The sequence below is a fragment of the Siphateles boraxobius genome, unplaced genomic scaffold (assembly GCF_051911475.1).
Source record: "Siphateles boraxobius isolate OS27281-9 unplaced genomic scaffold, OSU_SipBor_1 77, whole genome shotgun sequence".
NCBI classification, from domain to species: domain Eukaryota; kingdom Metazoa; phylum Chordata; class Actinopteri; order Cypriniformes; family Leuciscidae; genus Siphateles; species Siphateles boraxobius.
This window is the reverse complement of record NW_027509205.1, coordinates 6267097-6287704: the sequence shown is the minus strand read 5'-3', so window position 1 is coordinate 6287704 and position 20608 is coordinate 6267097. Positions and strand designations below refer to the sequence as shown.

General features: G+C 46.5%; 4 non-coding genes and 2 pseudogenes across 4 annotated transcripts; all 6 read left to right on the top strand.

The window, feature by feature from the left end:
- Window positions 1–5023: 5023 nt before the first annotated feature.
- On the top strand, window positions 5024–5200 carry LOC143727349 (U2 spliceosomal RNA; annotated as a pseudogene).
- Window positions 5201–5634: 434 nt separating this feature from the next.
- On the top strand, window positions 5635–5798 carry LOC143726524 (U1 spliceosomal RNA). The gene has a single exon (XR_013198765.1). It is a non-coding gene; the product is annotated as a U1 spliceosomal RNA (small nuclear RNA).
- A 1128-nt stretch (window positions 5799–6926) lies between these two features.
- On the top strand, window positions 6927–7117 carry LOC143727144 (U2 spliceosomal RNA). The gene has a single exon (XR_013199352.1). It is a non-coding gene; the product is annotated as a U2 spliceosomal RNA (small nuclear RNA).
- A 434-nt stretch (window positions 7118–7551) lies between these two features.
- LOC143726523 (U1 spliceosomal RNA) lies at window positions 7552–7715 on the top strand. The gene has a single exon (XR_013198764.1). It is a non-coding gene; the product is annotated as a U1 spliceosomal RNA (small nuclear RNA).
- A 5792-nt stretch (window positions 7716–13507) lies between these two features.
- On the top strand, window positions 13508–13684 carry LOC143727300 (U2 spliceosomal RNA; annotated as a pseudogene).
- Window positions 13685–14118: 434 nt separating this feature from the next.
- On the top strand, window positions 14119–14283 carry LOC143726994 (U1 spliceosomal RNA). Its single transcript, XR_013199214.1, has one exon. It is a non-coding gene; the product is annotated as a U1 spliceosomal RNA (small nuclear RNA).
- Window positions 14284–20608: the final 6325 nt, after the last annotated feature.

The window sequence follows — 20608 nt, the reverse complement described above, 5'->3', positions numbered from 1 at the left end:
GCTTCTGCTTCCTTGCTAAGTACTTTTTGGACTCGATTTGAAATGTGTAAAGCCAATTTCTCCATGTTCACTGTGGAAAAACTGACTGATAATTCACTGAAAGTTGTGATTGTCAGGATGTTTAATGAAACAGTTAGTGGAGAAGATATTTCTGTATGGTTGGCAAGATATTGCTCTATTCGTGGACAACCAGTCAAGGTTTTAGATGAAGACGGTATCTGGAGCTGTGCGTGGAGAGTGCCCATTAAACAATGGGCAGATCCCAACAGCTACCATGGCCTGAGTCAAATACCTTCTATGATTGTGTTGGGAGAGAATAGAGGCTACATCCATTACCAAGGGATGCCCAAGCTATGCCGCAAGTGTGGCAAACTTGGACATCTCGCCGAGGCATGCCAAGAAGTAGTGTGTAGGAAGTGCAGAGAAATTGGGCACATTTTTGAAGAGTGCCAAAATGGCAGAAAGTGCAACCTCTGTGGAGAATCATCCCATCTCTACAGAGACTGCCCTAAAAGTTTTGCCAACAAGTTAAAAAGCAACAAAATGGCCGCCCCACCCAAAGAACAAACAATTGAGGAGGCGGGCCCCGAGGTTTCGGCGGGAAATTCAAACCCCCAGCCAGCCTCAGGGATTGGACAGGAAGGAGGAAGTGGGGCGGCCACAGGGGCGGAGTCAATTCTGGCAGTTGGTGAGGGGGAGGAAGCCAATCCTCAAAATGAAATTGAAAAAGAAGACAGTATGGAGGATGAAGAGGAGGAAATGGCTTCCTCCCTAGTAACCGTGTCTGAGGTTAGTGTGTCCACGAGTGGGAGTGAAACAGATGTTTCGCTCCCCAATGCTCAAGTGCAGAAAAGAACTGCGAGATCTCCTCTGGTTCAAACAGAGGAGAAAAAGCTGCGGGTAGCGCATCGGCTAGATAGTTCCCCCATGGAAGATCTAGACCGTATGTGGCCCGCAGAATCTCCTAATGAAGTCTCTTTTCTGCATTTCAAGCTAAGAACATCATCGCCAAAGGATTCGCAAGAGGCCTTCTCTGCGAGCCCTGAGGCGTCAAGCACTTGCCCCCCTGATCCCAGCTCATCTGGGGAAAAGGGAAGGCAAGTGCAACAAGAAATAACATGATTTTAATTATATCTCTGTAGTCCCTTGGTTGCTTTTAAATGTCTCACACCCTTTTAACCATACTGCTCATGGCTCTCACTATCTCCACAATCAATGTGAGAAGTGTGAAGAGCAATATACGAGCACAGAGTGTGTTATCCTTTTTAAAATCTTTTAAGTCAGATGTGTTTTTATTGCAAGAATGTGGTCTGCCTTTTTTAACAAATTACAGGAAGTGGGAGACGATTTGGACCCCAGGACTTTCCATCTGGAGTGGGTCCAATTTTAACAAAAATGACGGTGTTGCTATTTTAATAAAAAATCCCCATGTTTTGGTGAAGGGCAGCACTGTGGTGAGGGATGGGCGGGCAATTTTAGCTAATCTGACTTTTTTAGGTAAGGATTTTAACATTTTAAATGTGTATGGTTTTACAGGTAAAAACAACAGGTATGAGCTTTTAGAAGACCTGCAGCCCCACATGCTCGGGAGGGCTCCCCTAGTGGTAGCAGGGGATTTTAATTGTGTTTTATCAAGACAGGATAGAAAGAGGGTAGGAGAGGATTTTAAGGTCGACAAGACATCGGTTTTATTACAAAATATAGTCAAAGATTTTAAGTTAGTTGACTGCTTTAAAACAATGCATCAAAGAGAGGAGGGCTTCACCTGGTTCAGTGGTGATGGCGCCAGAGCCTCTCGAATTGACTATGTTTTTACAAGGGACTGCCCGCCGACCGATGCTACATTGAGCCCCCTCTTCTTTTCTGATCACATGATGCTCTCCTGCACCCTTTCACTACCCACGGGTGTGACCGTAGGGGGAGGGCTGTGGAAGCTGAACTGCTCCCTATTAGAGGATGAGGAAGTGATTAGTGAATATAGGGAGCAGTTCAGCCAATGGCAGACCCTCCAAGACTTTTTCGACTCACGTGCACAGTGGTGGGAGATGGTGAAACAAAGGACAGGACGGTTTTTTAAACAAATTGGAAAAGAAAAAAAGAATAAAGAAAAAAGACGCATGATGGGGCTGCAAAAAAGACTGCAGAGATATTTTAATCTTTTAAACAGTGGATTGGATTTTACAGAAGAAATTAAAGAAGTAAAGAAAGAAATGTCAGATTTGTCCGAAACAAAGACTAAAGGTGTCATTTTAAGATGTAAGGAGAGAGAAATAGAAGAAGGGGAAAAGTGTACTAGATATTTTTTTAAAAAGACAATAACACGGGGAGGGTCAATTAATACTTTAAAAACTTTTACAGGTGGGGAGGTAAATACAACAGATCTGATTTTAGGGGAAATTGAAAGTTTTTACAATAATTTATACAGCACTAAAGAGGTACACAATGGCATCTTAGAGGAAGTTTTAGGGTTTTTAGACAAAAAGGTAAAGAGTCCAGATGTGCTTTTATCCCAAGATTTTACTCTTTTAGAAATGCACAAAGCGCTAAAAGGTTTTAAAAAGGGGAAGTCCCCAGGCTTGGATGGACTCCCCTTTGAGTTTTATCTGACTTTCTGGGACATTTTAGCACACGACTTATTGACAGTTTTTAAAGAACTTGAGACTCTTGACAGACTTCCAGACAGCTTTAGAGTAGGGATAGTTACATTACTATACAAAAAAGGGGACAAGACTGACCTGAGAAACTGGCGACCAATCACTCTTTTAAATTATGATTGTAAACTTTTTAGTAAGATTTTAGCTACACGTATGTCGACTGTTTTAGAGGACGTAATCCACCTGGATCAAGCATGCGCTGTGCCCGGCAGGAAGATCACGGACAGCCTGGTACTGATCAGAGACGCCATCTGTTTTGCGAGAGACAGAAACATTCGGCTAGTAGTCCTAAATTTAGATTTCGAAAAAGCCTTTGATCGCGTCTCGCACCAGTACCTGTTCCAGGTACTGGAAAAAATGGGGTTTCCTGGGAGGTTTATAGCCTGGGTGGGACTGCTGTACAACGATCTGTCTAGCAGAATTTTGGTTAACGGGCATTTATCCAAAGCTGTAAAACTCTACAGCGGCGTCCGTCAGGGGTGTCCTTTATCTCCCCTTCTGTATGTGGCTTGTATTGAGCCACTGGCACAAATCTTGAGAAGGGATAAATGGATTAAAGGACTAGACATCCCAGGGACTGGTGGACTGACGGCGACCTGTGTTTTATATATGGATGACGTGACCCTTTTAGCGACTGACCTTTTATCAGTACGAAGAGCAATGGACTTGACTGACTGGTACGGTCGGGCCTCGGGCGCCAAGCTCAATAGGAGTAAGTCCGAGGCCCAGCTCTTCGGGCCGTGGGGGAACGTGGACACAGTTGGACTAGATTTGGATTTTAAAGACAATGATTTGAAAATTTTAGGTGTAAAATTTGACAGAGAGGGTGGAGGACAAGGAAACTGGACTGACATGTTAGGGAAAGTCAGGCAAAGACTGGGCTTTTGGGGACTGAGACAATTGACGTTTGAAGGCAAGATTTTAATTTTTAAAGCTGTGATTTTACCACTGATTTTACTTGTCTGTTCTGTTTTTAGTCCCCCAAGACGATTCCTGGCCAACCTGGAGAGGGCGGTATTTTATTTCCTGTGGGGGTCCAAGTGGGAACGACTAAAGAGGGAGGTCGTCAAAAAGAAAAAAGAGAATGGCGGGAAAGGCCTCCCAGACCCCCACCTGTTTTTAGGCAGCCGCTTTGCCGCCCTCCACATCCAGTACGCACTGACCCCATCCAGAGAACACAAGACAGCAGCCATGACCCGATTCTGGATGGGGTCATACCTAAGAACTTTGAAAATTTTACCCATTGATCTTAAAAGTCCTGTGTCTTTTAATTTGTCAAAAGAGCATAGTTTTATTAAGAAATTTTTAAAGAAATATCTTTTAGAGACAAATGATGCCACCATTTTAACTAACCATAAGTCTCTTATCTCTCTTGTGCAGGATCGAGAATCGGTGAGCCCGGTTCCAGGCCTCACACTAGGTGAGGCCAAAGATGTTTGGAGGAACGCAGCCCACCCAGCTCTCCAGAACAGGCTTAAAGACTTGTCGTGGATGGTGGCTCATGAGATCCTCCCGGTCAGGGCGGTTATGCACTCCAGAGGCATGGCCAAAAACTCCACCTGCCCACGGTCCGGATGTGGTTCCCCGGAGACCGTTCGACATCTGCTCTGGGAGTGCGGCGAAGCGCGGGACCTGTGGGCCAAGACCGGCCCCCTGTTTTTCCCGTGCCTGCCAGCGGGTGGGGCCCAGGTGGACTACAAGCTCGCCATCCTGGGGGTGGGTCAGGGCTTGAAGGAGCTGACACAACCAAAATTTTCCTCGCTCTGGCTCACCCTAAACGTGATTAAGGATGCCATCTGGGTCACCAGAAATCTGCTGGTGGGGAAACGCGTGACGGTCCCCCTCCACGCGTGCGAGCAGAAAATAAGATCAACGCTGCAGGGTGGGCCGCACGTCGTTATTCGGATGGGGGGGCCGGGGTCACACGTAGAAGGTCCCGGCCGCCACCGACCCTGGCCGCCCGTAGATGCACCCTCACCACACCGGCTACGGGAACAGCGGGCCAGCGGGCCGGAGGAGAGGGGATCTCCGCTGGGCACCAGAAGCGGGGAGTCTGGGGCCTGTTCTGGAGACCTGGAGTGAATGGACAATCTTGATAGGGACTCACCCTCGATCCTGTACAAGAGATGTTTTATTTGGCATATTTTATTGTTTTATTGTTTTATATTTGCATTCCTATTTTATTTTAATCCATTTTACCTTTACTTTAAAACAACACACAACATACATGGACTTTTACACAACACATCAACATAACTGATTTTTAACTGTAACTTATGTCCTTTTTGTTGTTTTAAGATATGTGCAAAAATGTGATTTTATAAGGAAAAAATGGATATTGAAAGAATGGAATGAAACAATGTGACAATAAACTTTTTTCGAAAGAAAAAAAATCTGTTCTTATCAGTTTAATATCTGATACGTGCCCTACCCGGGCACCATATATTAAATTGATTTTTGGAACTGGGAGATGGAAGAGGGGCTTGCTCCGTCCACTCCACGCATCGACCCGGTATTGCAGTACTTCTGGGAACGGTGCACCCCCAAAAACTGTGTTCAATGAAAGAGATGTTTTAGTCTTGTGTGGCAGCAGGTGTTAATGGAAGTAACGTATATTGCTGTGTATGGGTGCTTTAAAGGTGTTGTAGGTGATCATATGCTATACAGGTAATGGTGGTGTGAGAGGGAAAAAAAACCAACAACTCTGTTCTTATCTCGTTTAACATCTGATTCGTCCACTATCCGGTGACCGCGTATGAAATTGATTTTTGGCTCATGGATCCGGAGCATGAAAACAACATCATCCACAACAACAACAGCAAAAGAGCCCGACTCTGCAGGTTTTTGATGTCTCTCTCTTATCTCTTGGAGTTTTTACGAATGAGCTGATGAGTTGAATCAGGTGTGTGTTTGATTGTCCGACCGTTGGTGAGGATTGCGGAGAGGGACACGGTGCCTCTGACGGGAGGCCTGGGAATTCATACTTACCTGGCAGGGGAGACACCATGATCAGGAAGGTGGTTCACCCAGGGCGAGGCTCGGCCATTGCACTCCGGTTGTGCTGACCCCTGCGAATTCCCCAAATGTGGGAATCTCGACTGCATAATTTTTGGTAGTGGGGGACTGCGTTCGCGCTCTCCCCTGGACACACTGGTTAAAAGAGCAGATTGTTCGAGTTCCTCTTCTTCTGGTAGTTAACGACCTAGGAAGTCCAGGGAATTGAACTGCAGTGGTTGATCGAGAGATGTAAAACTCTCAACCTAGGACCAGTCTGCAAAAGTAGGGCTGTTTTTTAGTTTTTTTTTTCATCATTCTTCAAATAATCTCCATTATTCAACCAGCGCTTTTATTGGCAGCAGTGGTCCTAGAAGCAAAGTTGTTCCGAATGAGGAGTTCTATCATGTGGTATGAATACCTTGTGCATGTGTGAAAAATCACCTGACATACAGTCGCCTATGGCCGTATTCATGTTGTTGTTTTTACTGTTTACAGCGCCACCAAGTGGCCAGTCGCCACATCCCTTTTCACCTGAGCACAGGCTGAGCCCGTGCACAGGTGTACCGACTTGGGTGTAATTGTCTCATTCCGTTGGAGAGTTATGGCCATTTAAGTAAAGCCCGCCTCGCCCACTCCCAACGTTTTGGCGTCCCGTCGCCAACGTGAATCGAAATTCCGACTTTTTTCCCCATCGCTGTCGGCAATCAGACTCCAGGGAATCTTTCTGCACCGGTTTGGGTCAGATCGGGCGAAAGACCTAGGACTAGTGTGCAAAAGTAGCTTTTTCACAAAATCCCAAATACCCGAAAATCTCGCCAGCGCAACCATCGAATCCGAGGCCTGCGTCTTGTTCGGCCCGAGCCAAGGATTCCGGTGATGTAAGACACTTGGGTCTGCGACGGACGGTTCAGGAGTTACGAGGCATTTCGTACTTCTGATCGCTGCAGCGCCACCTTGGGGCCGATTGGGCCGAGCCTTGGTGATGTTGTAGACCGGGCGGGTACTACCATCCCTCAAGAGTTTCAAGTCTCTACGACGTACGCTTTGGTCTGCCCGCTCACTTTTAGGGCAGAATGTTTGTTGGTCCAAAATCCCAGGTTGCACTCCAAAGTGTCGTGTTGTGCGCTCTGCTGTGATCCATTTTCGGTGTCAACAGTCAAGCTGAGCTTGTATTGCTGTGAGCTGAGCTTGTTTGCTGGCGACCTTTAGACCCTCTCGCCACGGCCCAGGTGGGCGTGGCCTTTGACGGCTCCCCCGCCTCTGCGTCATTGTGTCATCGCTTCTCGGCCTTTTGGCTAAGATCAAGTGTAGTATCTGTTCTTATCAGTTTAATATCTGATACGTGCCCTACCCGGGCACCATATATTAAATTGATTTTTGGAACTGGGAGATGGAAGAGGGGCTTGCTCCGTCCACTCCACGCATCGACCCGGTATTGCAGTACTTCTGGGAACGGTGCACCCCCAAAAACTGTGTTCAATGAAAGAGATGTTTTAGTCTTGTGTGGCAGCAGGTGTTAATGGAAGTAACGTATATTGCTGTGTATGGGTGCTTTAAAGGTGTTGTAGGTGATCATATGCTATACAGGTAATGGTGGTGTGAGAGGGAAAAAAAACCAACAACTCTGTTCTTATCTCGTTTAACATCTGATTCGTCCACTATCCGGTGACCGCGTATGAAATTGATTTTTGGCTCATGGATCCGGAGCATGAAAACAACATCATCCACAACAACAACAGCAAAAGAGCCCGACTCTGCAGGTTTTTGATGTCTCTCTCTTATCTCTTGGAGTTTTTACGAATGAGCTGATGAGTTGAATCAGGTGTGTGTTTGATTGTCCGACCGTTGGTGAGGATTGCGGAGAGGGACACGGTGCCTCTGACGGGAGGCCTGGGAATTCATACTTACCTGGCAGGGGAGACACCATGATCAGGAAGGTGGTTCACCCAGGGCGAGGCTCGGCCATTGCACTCCGGTTGTGCTGACCCCTGCGAATTCCCCAAATGTGGGAATCTCGACTGCATAATTTTTGGTAGTGGGGGACTGCGTTCGCGCTCTCCCCTGGACACACTGGTTAAAAGAGCAGATTGTTCGAGTTCCTCTTCTTCTGGTAGTTAACGACCTAGGAAGTCCAGGGAATTGAACTGCAGTGGTTGATCGAGAGATGTAAAACTCTCAACCTAGGACCAGTCTGCAAAAGTAGGGCTGTTTTTTAGTTTTTTTTTTCATCATTCTTCAAATAATCTCCATTATTCAACCAGCGCTTTTATTGGCGACCTTTAGACCCTCTCGCCACGGCCCAGGTGGGCGTGGCCTTTGACGGCTCCCCCGCCTCTGCGTCATTGTGTCATCGCTTCTCGGCCTTTTGGCTAAGATCAAGTGTCTGGTCCTAAGGTAGAGACAGCGATCGCCTCTTGTTGGACTTGGTCTCGTGTGTTGCTTGTCACACGGGACGCACACCCTTCAGGAGGTACATTGACAAGCGGCTTTTAATTGACGACTCGTTCTACGAGGAATCTTCTGGTTTTAAGGTAAGCAGGTTTTAATTTATTTATTGTATATTTATTGTTGGGTTTTAGCCGCAGCAGGCTAGTGGTGCCTCCAACATGTCGGCTGCTCGTGCCGGCATGAGGAGGCACCACAGCGTGCGTTTTAAATTTAAACCAAAAGAGGATGGCACTCTCCAGGTCATGTCCAGGCTGGACTTTTCTAGGAAGTGCATCCAACAGTTACTCGGTTTTAAGGTTGTGGACATAAACTGCCTGTTGACTCTGCCCCTGAATCATGGCTTTGATGTAAGTTTTGCTTCTGCTTCCTTGCTAAGTACTTTTTGGACTCGATTTGAAATGTGTAAAGCCAATTTCTCCATGTTCACTGTGGAAAAACTGACTGATAATTCACTGAAAGTTGTGATTGTCAGGATGTTTAATGAAACAGTTAGTGGAGAAGATATTTCTGTATGGTTGGCAAGATATTGCTCTATTCGTGGACAACCAGTCAAGGTTTTAGATGAAGACGGTATCTGGAGCTGTGCGTGGAGAGTGCCCATTAAACAATGGGCAGATCCCAACAGCTACCATGGCCTGAGTCAAATACCTTCTATGATTGTGTTGGGAGAGAATAGAGGCTACATCCATTACCAAGGGATGCCCAAGCTATGCCGCAAGTGTGGCAAACTTGGACATCTCGCCGAGGCATGCCAAGAAGTAGTGTGTAGGAAGTGCAGAGAAATTGGGCACATTTTTGAAGAGTGCCAAAATGGCAGAAAGTGCAACCTCTGTGGAGAATCATCCCATCTCTACAGAGACTGCCCTAAAAGTTTTGCCAACAAGTTAAAAAGCAACAAAATGGCCGCCCCACCCAAAGAACAAACAATTGAGGAGGCGGGCCCCGAGGTTTTGGCGGGAAATTCAAACCCCCAGCCAGCCTCAGGGATTGGACAGGAAGGAGGAAGTGGGGCGGCCACAGGGGCGGAGTCAATTCTGGCAGTTGGTGAGGGGGAGGAAGCCAATCCTCAAAATGAAATTGAAAAAGAAGACAGTATGGAGGATGAAGAGGAGGAAATGGCTTCCTCCCTAGTAACCGTGTCTGAGGTTAGTGTGTCCACGAGTGGGAGTGAAACAGATGTTTCGCTCCCAAATGCTCAAGTGCAGAAAAGAACTGCGAGATCTCCTCTGGTTCAAACAGAGGAGAAAAAGCTGCGGGTAGCGCATCGGCTAGATAGTTCCCCCATGGAAGATCTAGACCGTATGTGGCCCGCAGAATCTCCTAATGAAGTCTCTTTTCTGCATTTCAAGCTAAGAACATCATCACCAAAGGATTCGCAAGAGGCCTTCTCTGCGAGCCCTGAGGCGTCAAGCACTTGCCCCCCTGAAACCAGCTCATCTGGGGAAAAGGGAAGGCAAGTGCAACAAGAAATAACATGATTTTAATTATATCTCTGTAGTCCCTTGGTTGCTTTTAAATGTCTCACACCCTTTTAACCATACTGCTCATGGCTCTCACTATCTCCACAATCAATGTGAGAAGTGTGAAGAGCAATATTCGAGCACAGAGTGTGTTATCCTTTTTAAAATCTTTTAAGTCAGATGTGTTTTTATTGCAAGAATGTGGTCTGCCTTTTTTAACAAATTACAGGAAGTGGGAGGAGATTTGGACCCCAGGACTTTCCATCTGGAGTGGGTCCAATTTTAACAAAAATGACGGTGTTGCTATTTTAATAAAAAATCCCCATGTTTTGGTGAAGGGCAGCACTGTGGTGAGGGATGGGCGGGCAATTTTAGCCAATCTGACTTTTTTAGGTAAGGATTTTAACATTTTAAATGTGTATGGTTTTACAGGTAAAAACAACAGGTATGAGCTTTTAGAAGACCTGCAGCCCCACATGCTCGGGAGGGCTCCCCTAGTGGTAGCAGGGGATTTTAATTGTGTTTTATCAAGACAGGATAGAAAGAGGGTAGGAGAGGATTTTAAGGTCGACAAGACATCGGTTTTATTACAAAATATAGTCAAAGATTTTAAGTTAGTTGACTGCTTTAAAACAATGCATCAAAGAGAGGAGGGCTTCACCTGGTTCAGTGGTGATGGCGCCAGAGCCTCTCGAATTGACTATGTTTTTACAAGGGACTGCCCGCCGACCGATGCTACATTGAGCCCCCTCTTCTTTTCTGATCACATGATGCTCTCCTGCACCCTTTCACTACCCACGGGTGTGACCGTAGGGGGAGGGCTGTGGAAGCTGAACTGCTCCCTATTAGAGGATGAGGAAGTGATTAGTGAATATAGGGAGCAGTTCAGCCAATGGCAGACCCTCCAAGACTTTTTCGACTCACGTGCACAGTGGTGGGAGATGGTGAAACAAAGGACAGGACGGTTTTTTAAACAAATTGGAAAAGAAAAAAAGAATAAAGAAAAAAGACGCATGATGGGGCTGCAAAAAAGACTGCAGAGATATTTTAACCTTTTAAACAGTGGATTGGATTTTACAGAAGAAATTAAAGAAGTAAAGAAAGAAATGTCAGATTTGTCCGAAACAAAGACTAAAGGTGTCATTTTAAGATGTAAGGAGAGAGAAATAGAAGAAGGGGAAAAGTGTACTAGATATTTTTTTAAAAAGACAATAACACGGGGAGGGTCAATTAATACTTTAAAAACTTTTACAGGTGGGGAGGTAAATACAACAGATCTGATTTTAGGGGAAATTGAAACTTTTTACAATAATTTATACAGCACTAAAGAGGTACACAATGGCATCTTAGAGGAAGTTTTAGGGTTTTTAGACAAAAAGGTAAAGAGTCCAGATGTGCTTTTATCCCAAGATTTTACTCTTTTAGAAATGCACAAAGCGCTAAAAGGTTTTAAAAAGGGGAAGTCCCCAGGCTTGGATGGACTCCCCTTTGAGTTTTATCTGACTTTCTGGGACATTTTAGCACACGACTTATTGACAGTTTTTAAAGAACTTGAGACTCTTGACAGACTTCCAGACAGCTTTAGAGTAGGGATAGTTACATTACTATACAAAAAAGGGGACAAGACTGACCTGAGAAACTGGCGACCAATCACTCTTTTAAATTATGATTGTAAACTTTTTAGTAAGATTTTAGCTACACGTATGTCGACTGTTTTAGAGGACGTAATCCACCTGGATCAAGCATGCGCTGTGCCCGGCAGGAAGATCACGGACAGCCTGGTACTGATCAGAGACGCCATCTGTTTTGCGAGAGACAGAAACATTCGGCTAGTAGTCCTAAATTTAGATTTCGAAAAAGCCTTTGATCGCGTCTCGCACCAGTACCTGTTCCAGGTACTGGAAAAAATGGGTTTTCCTGGGAGGTTTATAGCCTGGGTGGGACTGCTGTACAACGAGCTGTCTAGCAGAATTTTGGTTAAGGGGCATTTATCCAAAGCTGTAAATCTCTACAGCGGCGTCCGTCAGGGGTGTCCTTTATCTCCCCTTCTGTATGTGGCTTGTATTGAGCCACTGGCACAAATCTTGAGAAGGGATAAATGGATTAAAGGACTAGACATCCCAGGGACTGGTGGACTGACGGCGACCTGTGTTTTATATATGGATGACGTGACCCTTTTAGCGACTGACCTTTTATCAGTACGAAGAGCAATGGACTTGACTGACTGGTACGGTCGGGCCTCGGGCGCCAAGCTCAATAGGAGTAAGTCCGAGGCCCAGCTCTTCGGGCCGTGGGGGAACGTAGACACAGCTGGATTAGATTTGGATTTTAAAGACAATGATTTGAAAATTTTAGGTGTAAAATTTGACAGAGAGGGTGGAGGACAAGGAAACTGGACTGACATGTTAGGGAAAGTCAGGCAAAGACTGGGCTTTTGGGGACTGAGACAATTGACGTTTGAAGGCAAGATTTTAATTTTTAAAGCAGTGATTTTACCACTAATTTTACTTGTCTGTTCTGTTTTTAGTCCCCCAAGACGATTCCTGGCCAACCTGGAGAGGGCGGTATTTTATTTCCTGTGGGGGTCCAAGTGGGAACGACTAAAGAGGGAGGTCGTCAAAAAGAAAAAAGAAAATGGAGGGAAAGGCCTCCCAGACCCCCACCTGTTTTTAGGCAGCCGCTTTGCCGCCCTCCACATCCAGTACGCACTGACCCCATCCAGAGAACACAAGACAGCAGCCATGACCCGATTCTGGATGGGGTCATACCTAAGAACTTTGAAAATTTTACCCATTGATCTTAAAAGTCCAGTGTCTTTTAATTTGTCAAAAGAGCATAGTTTTATTAAGAAATTTTTAAAGAAATACCTTTTAGAGACAAATGATGCCACTGTTTTAACTAATCACAAATCTCTTATCTCTCTTGTGCAGGATCGAGAATCGGTGAGCCCGGTTCCAGGCCTCACACTAGGTGAGGCCAAAGATGTTTGGAGGAACGCAGCCCACCCAGCTCTCCAGAACAGGCTTAAAGACTTGTCGTGGATGGTGGCCCATGAGATCCTCCCGGTCAGGGCGGTTATGCACTCCAGAGGCATGGCCAAAAACTCCACCTGCCCACGGTCCGGATGTGGTTCCCCGGAGACCGTTCGACATCTGCTCTGGGAGTGCGGCGCTGCGCGGGACCTGTGGGCCAAGACCGGCCCCCTGTTTTTCCCGTGCCTGCCAGCGGGTGGGGCCCAGGTGGACTACAAGCTCGCCATCCTGGGGGTGGGTCAGGGCTTGAAGGAGCTGACACAACCAAAATTTTCCTCGCTCTGGCTCACCCTAAACGTGATCAAGGATGCCATCTGGGTCACCAGAAATCTGCTGGTGGGGAAACGCGTGACGGTCCCCCTCCACGCGTGCGAGCAGAAAATAAGATCAACGCTGCAGGGTGGGCCGCACGTCGTTATTCGGATGGGGGGGGCGGGGTCACACGTAGAAGGTCCCGGCCGCCACCGACCCTGGCTGCCCGTAGATGCACCCTCACCACACCGGCTACGGGAACAGCGGGCCAGCGGGCCGGAGGAGAGGGGATCTCCGCTGGGCACCAGAAGCGGGGAGTCTGGGGCCTGTTCTGGAGACCTGGAGTGAATGGACAATCTTGATAGGGACTCACCCTCGATCCTGTACAAGAGATGTTTTATTTGGCATGTTTTATTGTTCTATTGTTCCATTGTTTTTATGTTTTATTCCTATTTATTTTAATCCATTTACGTTTCCTTTAAAACAACACAAATATTAACATACATGGACTTTTACACAACACACAATCAATAATTGATTTTTAACTATAAATTGTGTCCTTTTATTTGTTTGTTTTGTTGTTTTAAGATGTGTAAATAAATACTTGATTTAAAAAAAAAAAAAAAATGTAAATGGAAAACATGGAATGAAAACTTGTGACAATAAAACTTTTTCGAAAGAAAAAAAATCTGTTCTTATCAGTTTAATATCTGATACGTGCCCTACCCGGGCACCATATATTAAATTGATTTTTGGAACTGGGAGATGGAAGAGGGGCTTGCTCCGTCCACTCCACGCATCGACCCGGTATTGCAGTACTTCTGGGAACGGTGCACCCCCAAAAACTGTGTTCAATGAAAGAGATGTTTTAGTCTTGTGTGGCAGCAGGTGTTAATGGAAGTAACGTATATTGCTGTGTATGGGTGCTTTAAAGGTGTTGTAGGTGATCATATGCTATACAGGTAATGGTGGTGTGAGAGGGAAAAAAAACCAACAACTCTGTTCTTATCTCGTTTAACATCTGATTCGTCCACTATCCGGTGACCGCGTATGAAATTGATTTTTGGCTCATGGATCCGGAGCATGAAAACAACATCATCCACAACAACAACAGCAAAAGAGCCCGACTCTGCAGGTTTTTGATGTCTCTCTCTTATCTCTTGGAGTTTTTACGAATGAGCTGATGAGTTGAATCAGGTGTGTGTTTGATTGTCCGACCGTTGGTGAGGATTGCGGAGAGGGACACGGTGCCTCTGACGGGAGGCCTGGGAATTCATACTTACCTGGCAGGGGAGACACCATGATCAGGAAGGTGGTTCACCCAGGGCGAGGCTCGGCCATTGCACTCCGGTTGTGCTGACCCCCAGCGAATTCCCCAAATGTGGGAATCTCGACTGCATAATTTATGGTAGTGGGGGACTGCGTTCGCGCTCTCCCCTGGACACACTGGTTAAAAGAGCAGATTGTTCGAGTTCCTCTTCTTCTGGTAGTTAACGACCTAGGAAGTCCAGGGAATTGAACTGCAGTGGTTGATCGAGAGATGTAAAACTCTCAACCTAGGACCAGTCTGCAAAAGTAGGGCTGTTTTTTAGTTTTTTTTTTCATCATTCTTCAAATAATCTCCATTATTCAACCAGCGCTTTTATTGGCAGCAGTGGTCCTAGAAGCAAAGTTGTTCCGAATGAGGAGTTCTATCATGTGGTATGAATACCTTGTGCATGTGTGAAAAATCACCTGACATACAGTCGCCTATGGCCGTATTCATGTTGTTGTTTTTACTGTTTACAGCGCCACCAAGTGGCCAGTCGCCACATCCCTTTTCACCTGAGCACAGGCTGAGCCCGTGCACAGGTGTACCGACTTGGGTGTAATTGTCTCATTCCGTTGGAGAGTTATGGCCATTTAAGTAAAGCCCGCCTCGCCCACTCCCAACGTTTTGGCGTCCCGTCGCCAACGTGAATCGAAATTCCGACTTTTTTCCCCATCGCTGTCGGCAATCAGACTCCAGGGAATCTTTCTGCACCGGTTTGGGTCAGATCGGGCGAAAGACCTAGGACTAGTGTGCAAAAGTAGCTTTTTCACAAAATCCCAAATACCCGAAAATCTCGCCAGCGCAACCATCGAATCCGAGGCCTGCGTCTTGTTCGGCCCGAGCCAAGGATTCCGGTGATGTAAGACACTTGGGTCTGCGACGGACGGTTCAGGAGTTACGAGGCATTTCGTACTTCTGATCGCTGCAGCGCCACCTTGGGGCCGATTGGGCCGAGCCTTGGTGATGTTGTAGACCGGGCGGGTACTACCATCCCTCAAGAGTTTCAAGTCTCTACGACGTACGCTTTGGTCTGCCCGCTCACTTTTAGGGCAGAATGTTTGTTGGTCCAAAATCCCAGGTTGCACTCCAAAGTGTCGTGTTGTGCGCTCTGCTGTGATCCATTTTCGGTGTCAACAGTCAAGCTGAGCTTGTATTGCTGTGAGCTGAGCTTGTTTGCTGGCGACCTTTAGACCCTCTCGCCACGGCCCAGGTGGGCGTGGCCTTTGACGGCTCCCCCGCCTCTGCGTCATTGTGTCATCGCTTCTCGGCCTTTTGGCTAAGATCAAGTGTCTGGTCCTAGGGTAGAGACAGCGATCGCCTCTTGGAGGTTTTTCCGGCTTGGGTCCTTCAGTGACTTGAGCCCCAAACTTTTGAGAGGTACATTGATCCAGCTGCTTTTATTCCGGTTCTGTTTTAAGGTAAGACCTTTTTATCTATTTATTTATTTATTTATTGTTTTTTAAAGTTTTAGGCTGTTGGTGTCTCCACCATGTCGGCTGCCCGTGCCGGCATGAGGAGGCACCACAGCGTGCGTTTTTTATTCAAAGAAGTTGAGGGGAAGCTCCTGGGGATGTCACGTCTTGACTTCTCCAGGAAGCTGATCCAAAAAACTCTAAATTTTAAACCTGATGATCTGAATTGCATCGTGACTCTGCCCCTGAACAAAGGATTTGATGTTAGTTTTAGAGCGGTTTCCCACCTGAATGATTTCTGGCACAGATTTGAAGTAGCTAAATCCCAGCTGTCCATGTTTACTGTTGAAAAGCTCTCTGACAACACACTTAAAACTGTGATTGTTAGAATGTTTAATGAGACAGTGACTGGGGAGGACATTTGTGTCTGGCTGGGCAGATTTTGCACAGTTCGAAGCCAGCCAGTCAAGGTTTTAGATGAGGATGGTATTTGGACATGCTCCTGGCGAATTCCCATTAAACAATGGGAAGACGCTGGGGGCTACCAGGGCCTGAAGCATCTGCCTTCTATGATTGTGTTGGGTGAGAACAGAGGCTACATTCACTACCAGGGTATGCCCAAATTATGTAGAAAATGTGGAAAGTTTGGGCACTTAGCTGAAGCATGCCAGGAAATGATATGTGGGAAATGCAGAGAAATTGGTCATACTTTTGAAGAGTGTACCAATGGCAGGCGGTGCAACCTCTGTGGGGAGTCATCCCATCTCTACAGAGATTGCCCTAAAAGTTTTGCCAACAAACTGAAAGGCAACAAAATGGCCGCCCCACATGTGGAACAAACAAAAGAGCAAAGGAAGGAGGAGGCGGTCCCTGAGGTTTTGGCGGGAAATTCTATTTCCCAGCCAGCCTCAGGGAGTGGGCAGGAGGAAGGAAGTGGGGCGGCCACAGGGGCGGAGTCAAGTTTTAACAGCGAACAGAGTGAGGAAGCCGTTCCCCAACAAGAGAGAAGTGAAAACAAAATGGAGGAGGAGGAGGAGGATGCAACGGCTTCCTCACTCTACACCGTATCGGAGGTTAGTGTGGTGGATAGTGGGGGTGAATCCGAGGGTTCACTCCCCAATGCTCAGGTGCAAAAAAGGTCTGCGAGATCTCCTCTGCTTCAAACAGAGGAGAAAAGGCTGCGGGCATCGCATCGGCTAGATAGTTCCTCTTCGTTAGATCTAGACCGTATGTGGCCCGCAGAATCTCCCAATGAAGTCTCCTTTTTGCACGTTAAGCTTAGAACATCGTCACCGAAGGAGCCACAAGAGGTTCTCTCTGTGGACTCTGAGGCGGCGAGCATTTGCCCTCCTGATCCCAGTTTTTCTGGGGAAAGGGAGAAGCAAGTGCTACATGACATAACATGATTTTAATGTAACTTTCTGCAGTCTTTTGGTTTTATCCTTCTATTAATGCTTGTATTTTTAACCATACTGCTCATGGCCCTCACTATCTCTACAATCAATGTGAGAAGTGTGAGGTCTACTTTGCGAGCACAGAGTGTGTTATCCTTTTTAAAAACTTTTAAGTCAGATGTGTTTTTATTGCAAGAATGTGGTTTGCCCTTTTTAACAAATTACAGGAAGTGGGAGGAGATTTGGACCCCAGGATTTTCCATTTGGAGTGGGTCCAATTTTAACAAAAATGACGGTGTTGCTATTTTAATAAAAAATCCCAACCTTTTGGTGAAGGGCAGCACTGTGGTGAGGGACGGGCGGGCAATTTTAGCAAATCTGACTTTTTTAGGTAAGGATCTTAACATTTTAAATATGTATGGTTTTACTGAAAAAAATAACAGGTATGAGCTTTTAGAAGACTTGCAACCCCACATGCTAGGCAGGGCTCCCCTAGTGGTAGCAGGGGATTTTAATTGTGTATTATCAAAAAAGGACAGAAGGAGGGTAGGAGAGGATTTTAAGGTCGACAAGACATCGGTTTTATTACAAAATATAGTCAAAGATTTTAAGTTAGTTGACTGTTTTAAAACAATGCATCAAAGAGAGGAAGGCTTCACCTGGTTCAGTGGTGACGGTGCCAGAGCCTCTCGAATTGACTATATTTTTACCAGGGACCTCCCGCCGACCGATGCTACATTGACCCCCCTCTTTTTTTCCGACCACATGATGCTGTCTTGCACTCTTTCACTCCCCACGGGTGTGACTGCAGGGGGAGGGCTGTGGAAGCTGAACTGTTCCCTATTAGAGGACGAGGAAGTGGTTAGTGAGTATAGGGAGCAGTTCAGCCAATGGCAGACCCTCCAGGACTTTTACGACTCACGTGCACAGTGGTGGGAGATGGTGAAACAAAGGACAGGACGGTTTTTTAAACAAATTGGAAAAGAAAAAAAGAATAAAGAAAAAAGACGCATGATGGGGTTGCAAAAAAGACTGCAGAGATATTTTAACCTTTTAAACAATGGATTGGATTTTACAAATGAAATAAAAGAAGTAAAGAAAGAAATGTCAGATCTGTCTGAAACAAAGAGCAAAGGTGTCATTTTAAGATGTAGAGAAAGGGAGTTAGAGGAAGGAGAGAAGTGTACCAGGTATTTTTTTAAAAAGACAATAGCTCGGGGAGGGTCGATCAATATTTTAAAAACTTTTAGAGGGGGGGAAGTAAATACAACTGACCTGATTTTAGGGGAAATTGAAAGTTTTTACAGTAATTTATACGGCACTAAAGAGGTACACAATGGCATCTTAGAGGAAGTTTTAGGGTTTTTAGATAAAAAAGTTAAGAGTCCAGATGTGCTTTTATCCCAGGATTTTAATCTTTTAGAATTGGAAAAAGCTTTAAAGGGTTTTAAGAAGGGGAAGTCCCCGGGCATGGACGGACTCCCCTTTGAGTTTTATCTGACTTTCTGGGACATTTTAGCACATGACTTACTTACAGTTTTTAAAGAATTTGAGACTCTTGACAGACTTCCAGACAGCTTTAGAGTAGGGATAGTTACATTACTGTACAAAAAAGGAGACAAGACTGACTTGAGAAACTGGCGACCAATCACTCTTTTAAATTATGATTGTAAACTTTTTAGTAAGATTTTAGCTACACGCATGTCGACTGTTTTAGAGGACGTAATCCACCTGGATCAAGCTTGCGCTGTGCCCGGCAGGAAGATCACGGACAGCCTGGTACTGATCAGAGACGCCATCTGTTATGCGAGAGACAGAAACATTAGGCTTGTAGTCCTAAATTTAGACTTTGAAAAAGCTTTTGATCGGGTCTCGCACCAGTACCTCCTTCAGGTACTGCAAAAAATGGGCTTTCCAGAGAGGTTTATAGCTTGGGTGGGACTGCTGTATGAGGGCTTAAGCAGCAAATTTCTTGCAAATGGGCATCTTTCCAAAGCTGTAAATATCCACAGCGGTGTCCGTCAGGGGTGTCCTTTATCTCCCCTTCTGTATGTGGCTTGTATTGAGCCACTGGCACAGATCTTGAGAAGGGATAAATGGATTAAAGGACTAGATATCCCAGGAACTGGTGGACTGACGGCGACCTGCGTTTTATATATGGATGACGTGACCCTTTTAGCGACTGACTTTTTATCAGTACGAAGAGCAATGGACTTGACTGACTGGTACGGTCGGGCCTCGGGCGCCAAGCTTAACAGGAGTAAGTCCGAGGCCCTGCTCTTCGGGCCGTGGGGCGACGTGGACACAGGAGGACTAGATTTGGATTTTAAAGAAAAGGATTTGAAAATTTTAGGAGTAAAATTTGACAGGGAGGGTGGAGGACCAGGAAACTGGACTGACATGTTAGGGAAAGTCAGACAAAGACTGGGCTTTTGGGGACTAAGACAACTGACGTTAGAAGGCAAGATTTTAATTTTTAAAGCAGTGATTTTACCACTAATTTTACTTGTCTGTTCCGTTTTTAGTCCCCCAAGACGATTCCTGGCTAAGTTGGAGAGGGCGGTATTTTATTTCCTGTGGGGGTCCAAGTGGGAACGAATCAAGAGGGAGGTCGTTAAAAAGAAAAAAGAGAATGGCGGGAAAGGCCTCCCAGACCCCCACCTGTTTTTAGGCAGCCGCTTTGCCGCCCTCCATATCCAGTATGCACTGACCCCATCCAGAGAACACAAGACAGCAGCCATGACCCGATTCTGGATGGGGTCATACCTAAGAAGTTTGAAAATTTTACCCATTGATCTTAAAAGTCCAGTGTCTTTTAATTTGTCAAAAGAGCATAGTTTCATTAAGAAATTTTTAAAGAAATATCTTTTAGAAACAAATGATGCCACTGTTTTAACTAATCACAAGTCTCTCGTCTCTCTTGTGCAGGATCGAGAATCGGTGAGTCCAGTTCCAGGCCTCACACTAGGTGAGGCCAAAGACGTTTGGAGGAACGCAGCCCACCCAGCTCTCCAGAACAGGCTTAAGGACCTGTCGTGGATGGTGGCTCATGAGATCCTCCCGGTCAGGGCGGTCATGCACTCCAGAGGCATGGCCAAAAACTCCACCTGCCCACGGTCCGGATGTGGTTCCCCGGAGACCGTTCAACATCTGCTCTGGGAGTGCGGCGCTGCGCGGGACCTGTGGGCCAAGACAGGCCCCCTGTTTTTCCCGTGCCTGCCAGCGGGTGGGGCCCAGGTGGACTATAAGCTCGCCATCCTGGGGGTGGGTCAGGGCTTGAAGGAGTTGACACCACCAACGTTTGCCTCGCTCTGGCTCACCCTCAACCACATCAAGGATGCCATCTGGGTCACCAGAAACCTGCTGGTGGGGAAACGCGTGACGGTCCCCCTCCACGCGTGCGAGCAGAGGATAACATCAACGCTGCAGGGTGGGCCGCACGTCGTTATTCGGATGGGGGGGCCGAGGTCACACGGAGAAGGTCCCGGCCGCCACCGTACCTGGCCGCCCGTAGATGCACCCTCACCACTCTGGCTACGGGAACAGCGGGCCAGCGGGCCGGAGGAGAGGGGATCTCCGCTGGGCACTGGAAGCGAGGAGTCTGGGGCCTGTTCTGGAGACCTGGAGTGAATGGACATTCTTGATAG